Source organism: Malania oleifera, chromosome 2, assembly GCF_029873635.1.
Source record: "Malania oleifera isolate guangnan ecotype guangnan chromosome 2, ASM2987363v1, whole genome shotgun sequence".
In the NCBI taxonomy this organism is placed as follows: Eukaryota; Viridiplantae; Streptophyta; class Magnoliopsida; order Santalales; family Ximeniaceae; genus Malania; species Malania oleifera.
The window spans coordinates 61,374,730-61,380,801 of record NC_080418.1 but is presented as its reverse complement, the minus strand read 5'-3'; positions in this window follow the sequence as shown (position 1 = coordinate 61,380,801).

Below are 6,072 nucleotides of genomic sequence, written 5' to 3'. Positions count from 1 at the left end.
ATAACTATAGAGATTCTCCTCCTAATAGCAACATCGGATCGTGGATTTCGATAACAGATGGCCCGAAACTTAGAGAGAGGGTGTCTCCTTTGAATTCTAGAGAGAGAGAGAGAGAGAGAGAGAGAGAGAGAGGATTTTAGTTTTCTTCTCAACTAAGCAATGAATAACATATCTATAACTTAGTTGACCCCACCAGACTCGTCGACGAAGTGGAGAGCTTGTCGACAAGTAGAAGAAGGGTGTTTGTTGACAACGGCGTGGCCTTGTCAACGAGCCTGAGATTTCATAATTCCCAAAATCTCTTGGTACTCACTCATCGACGAACCTTTGAATTTCATTGCTGAGCTATAGAAGGGACTTCGTCGATGAGAGAAGGAGCCTTATCAATGAGCCCTGCTGTTTTCACATTTTTAAATTCCTTCCCTTTTTCTCATTTATTAAATTCATATTTCTTGGCTTGGGTTCCTACAACCTCCCCTCCTTACAAAAATTTTGTCCTCGAAATTTGGAATCTCTCACTCGTTAACTCACCAATATACCAAAACGCATACCCGACTCTAGTAAGAATCGGCGGTCACCCACATAGCTGCCCCATCCCAAATTTATTACTTACCCTCTCTTATGGCAGAGGAATACCGTGGTTACATACAAAGTGTCTCGGGAGTTCACATTATCACAAAACCCTCCCAAAGACTAACCACATCATCACTTTAAATAACAAAAACATTACATACCTACCTAACCAACTCTGCAATTCTATTCCTCAGAAAAAATGTGAATACTTCCGGTGTATTTTCGTCTCCAATTCCCAAGAAGCTTCCTCAACCGCGTGATTCCGCCAAAGCACTTTCACTAATGGTATCTTCTTGTAACGCAGCTTCTAAACTTTCTGGTCCAAAATCTGAACGGATATCTCCTCATACGCCAAAACATATTCAATCCCTAAAGATTTATAACTAATCACATGCAATGGATCCGACACACACCTCCTCAACATAGATACATGGAACACATTGTGGATCCTAGAGAGTGTTGGAGGTAGTGCAATTTTGTAGGCTATCAGACCCACTCACTCTAGTACCTTGAATGGTCGATATGTCGTGGGTTCAGCTTGCCCTTCTTCTCAAATCTCATCACTCCCTTCATCGGAACAATCCTCAGGAATGTCTTATCCCCCACCTCAAATTACAATTCCCGATGGCAAACATCTGTGTAACTCTTCTGCTGACTCTGAGCTAATTTAATTCTATCCCTGATCAATCTAACCTTCTTTGAGGCCTGTTGTACGAGTTTGGGTCCCAATATCGGTTGTTCATCTACCTCATCCCAGTACAAAGGAGACTAACACCTTCAACCATACAATGCCTCAAACGGTGCCATACCAATACTAGCTTGGAAGCTATTGTTATAGGCGAACTCCACTAATGATAAAAATTGAATCCAACTACCGTTGAAGTCTAACACACAATCTCGTAACATATCCTCAAAGATCTAAATCGTCCTCTCTGACTGTCCATTAGTCTGGGGGTGGAACATTGTACTGAAAGTAAGCTTCATCCCCAGTGCTTTCTGTAAACTCTTCAAAAATCGAGAAGTAATATGAGGTTTCGATTTGAAAATAATGGACACCGGTACCCCATGCATTCTGACTATATCCTACACGTATAGGTCTGTTAGTCTACTCAAAGGGTAACTAACCTTCATAGGCACAAAGTGAAGAAATTTAGTTAACCTATCCATAATCACCCAGATTTCGTTTTGCCCTTGAACTGCTGGTGGTAACCTAGTGACAAAGTCCATGGAGATATGCTCCCATTTCCACTCCGGGATTCTCAATGGGTGCAATGGCCTTGCCGACCTCTGGTACTTAGTCTTTACCCACTGACACGTCAGACATTACTGACACATCAAACATTGCTCCATAAACTGAGCAATCTCCCTTTTCATGCCACTCCACTAGAAAGATTCGCGTAGATCTCAATACATCTTCGTGCTACCCGAATGTCCCATATACAAAGAACGATGTGCCTATTCTAGAATCGTCCTCCTTATCCCCTCATCACTTAGAACACACATTCTGGTTCCAAACCTCAATACACCTGCCTCAGAGATGTTAAAATTTGTAGTCAGCCCCTACTATACTTTCTCTACAACCTTGACTAACTTTTCATTATTGGCCTACGAGTCCTTAATTTTCTCAAATAATGTTGGCTAGATCACTAAGCTAGCAATGAAAGCCTGATGATTAGCATCCACCAATTCCACACCAAGACTCTCCAGATCCCGTCTGATACGATGTTAAGATACTACTGTAGATACTAACGCATGCTTTGAATTCTGACTCAACGTATTAGCTACCACGTTAGCTTTCCCCGGATGATAGCTAATGGTGCAATCATAGTCCTTGATCAGTTCTAGCCACCTTATCTTCCTTATGTTCAACTCTTTTTGTGTGAAAAAGTATTTGAGGCTCTTGTGGTCTGTGAAGATCTCACACTGTTCACCGTACAAGTAGTGTCTCTAGGTCTTAAATGCATATACAACTGTCACCAACTCCAGATCATGCGTAGGGTAATTATTCTCGTACTCTTTGAGGTACCAAGAAGCATAAGCACTTAATTTCCCTTAGTGCATAAGCAAACATCCCAAACCTTTCATAGAGGCATCACTGTAAATCACAAAACCATCGTCCCCAAATGAGATGGTCAACAGCGGAGCACTGACCATTCAATGTTTCAACTATTGGAAACTTTGTTCGCACTCATCAGTCCAATAAAATCTCACATCCTTCCTCGTTAACTGTGTTAAAGGGTTAGACAATCTAAGGAATCCTTCCACGAACCACCGATTGTACCCAGCTAGTCCTAGGAAACTCCAAACTTCCTGCGTGCTCTTTGGTTTCACCTAGTTAACCACTGCTTCAATCTTACCTGGATCAATTGAGATACCACCTCCCGACATGATATGGCCTAGGAATGCAACCTAGTTCAACCAGAACTCGCATTTCTTCAGCTTAGCATATAACTTCTCTTCCTCCAGTATCTGAAGCACCAACATCAGATGGTTTTCATGCTCTTCTAGACTCCTAGAATATACTAGTATATCATCAAAGAATACCACTACGAATTGGTCCAGGTATTCATGGAAGACCCTATTCATTAGGTCCACAAATACTACTAGAGCATTAGTTAACCCAAAAGGCATGACTAAAAACTCATAGTGACCATATCTGGTTTGGAAAATAGTCTTCACAACATTCTCAGTCTTAACCTTCACGTGATGATACCCTGACTATAGATCGATTTTTGAAAATACTTGCATTCCCTGCAGCTGGCCAAACGGATAATCTATATGAGGCAATGGGTATCGGTTCTTCACTATTACCTTGTTGATCTCATGGTAATCAATGCACATTCTTATTGACCTGTCCTTCTTCTTCACGAACAATATTGGTGCTCCTATGGGTAAAACACTAGGTTTGATAAAACCCTTATCTAACAGTTCTTGTAACTGTTCCTTCAACTCTTTAAGCTTAGCTGGAGCCATCTGGTATGGAGCTTTAGAAATTGGTGCCTTGTCTAGCAGCAATTTAATAGTGAACTCCACCTCATGATTAGGAGGTAAATTGGGTAAGTCTTTCAGGAATACATCCAAAAATTCGTTAACCACTCAAATATCTTCGGGCTTTAGATCATCGTGAGGTGATTCTTTAACACAAGCTAGGTACCCCTAACATTCGTCCAAGAGTAACCTTCTTACTTGTATTGCCAGCAGAATCTATGGCGTCAAACGCACACGTGATCCTACGAACTTATACTACATTTCTTCAGGAGGTCTAAACACCACCACTTTCCTACGATAGTAAATCACAGCAAAACTAGAGGATAACCAATTCGTACTTAGTATAACATCAAAATTGAACATATTATACACTACCAGATTTATCGGTAGCGACCTTCCGTGAATTACCACTAAGAAGTTCCCTAACATCTTCCTACTGATCACCACACTCCCAGACGATGTAGCCACAGATAAGCCCCCATCCATCACTTGGGTTTCAATCCCACACAATTTCATAAAGTTTGCAGATATAAAGAAGTGGGTTGCTCTTAAATCGAATAAGATAACAACTTTATTTGAAAGCAATAACATGGTACCTATCACCACATTTCTAGCATGCTTTGCATCAGCTAGAGTAAGAGAGTACACTCTTTCCTGAGTTGTGTTTCCTGGAGGCACGTGATTGTTTCCCCGATTTTGACTCTGTGTAGGCATACCAGTCATCTGCATACGATAGTCTTGAGCTTTGTGGCCCAATTTGCCACAACTGTAATAGTTACCCACAAACAGCTGCCATTCACCATCATGTCACCTGTTGCACCTGGTACAACGCTCATGAGATCAGTTCTCCTATGGATCCCACGGTTCTGTACCTTGGTGATTACCCGAACCGTAGTTCCTTTTCTTTCACCGCCCTTGACGAGAACCAGTCTGGGAACTAGAAGGCACTGATCTCTTCTTCTGATCCCATACCACCTCATCCTCTAGAAGACCAGCCTTAACCATAGTGGATTTATCCACTAGAACAGGAAACTCCTAAATCTGTAGCATTCCCACTAGTCTACGAATATCCTTCCGCAGACCCTTCACAAACTTCCGAGTCTTTTCGTACTCATTCGAGATCAAATATGGTGCAAGGCAAGACAACTTGATGTATCTAGCTACGTAACTTTGCACTTTCAGCGTTCCCTGAGTCAGACTCGAGAATTTGTCTGCCTTTGCATTGTGGGTGGAAGCCAAGAAGTATCTCTCGAAGATTACCTCCTTAAAACAGCCCCACGTCATTCCTGATGAATCTGCTTTCTGCTCCTTAAGCAGACTCACAGCCATCCACCATGTCTCAGCTTCTCCTACCAACTAAAACGTAGCATAAAGAACTTTCTAGTTGTTTGTGCAGTGTAGAACTTTCGGTATCTTTTCTATCTTCTGCACCTAGTTCTCCGCCACAATCGAGTTGGACCCTCCACTAAACGTCAGAGGATGCATGCAGGTGAACTTCTTAATGGTGCAATCCACAGCCATAGGTGGATGCTCCCATCTCTTAACACTTCGCTCAATCTCCCACATAATTTTCCCGGTCAATCCCTGAGGCATGGAAGGAGACCCTTCACTCGCAGTCCCTTTCGAGCTACTATCCTAATTGCTATCCTTGGGCTCCATTCTGAAAATAGTATAGGAATAGATTAGTGTTCCTCTATCATAGTACAATTAACACAATCATTGCAGGATATTCTTGTTAACTTATAGACTCTCAGGTCCAGGTTTGCCCTACCGCACAAACACAAAACCATCAATGGTTTGCCGTGAATTTACTAAAATTGTCATTCTAGGAAAAACACAGAACACCGTCAATGAATCCTTGTCTAGCGACAAGACAATCCTCGGCCTACTCTACCCATTCCCTACATCCCTATACTATGGTATGTTCACCTAATCACGCCTAACCAAGTCTATAAAACCTAACAACCTAATTAGTTCTGATACTAAGTTGTCCCGCCCCAAACCCGAAAATGGGCCCTAGGGTGTGGTTTAGTAACCTAACCCATCCCTGTATCATACATCCATATCCATGATACTACACAATATAAGGATCCGACCCCGTAGGGTTCACATATACCTTATCCACAATCACATACACAATATACGCAGCCAAATTATTCAACCTATTACATTCATAACACCATGTCAAAGTCTATACAAAACAAGGACTTAGTCCTATAGAACAAAACATACCCCCGGGCGCTACATAACCTAAAAATGACAACCCGACCAAATATCAGTACTCACACAAGTACTTAGACAATGCTAACCAACAACCACGCTCTTGAAATGCAAAGACGCTAGTGTCAGCTACTTGAAGGTCCTGAAAAACATTTGTATGACAGGGGTGAGACACCTCTCAGTAAGGGAGAAATTGATCATATCAGTGTGTGGATACATGAGTGTTATTTCAATAGTAAAACATAAACATTTCACAATTCTAGTATTTTCACAATACAGTTCTAGTATATC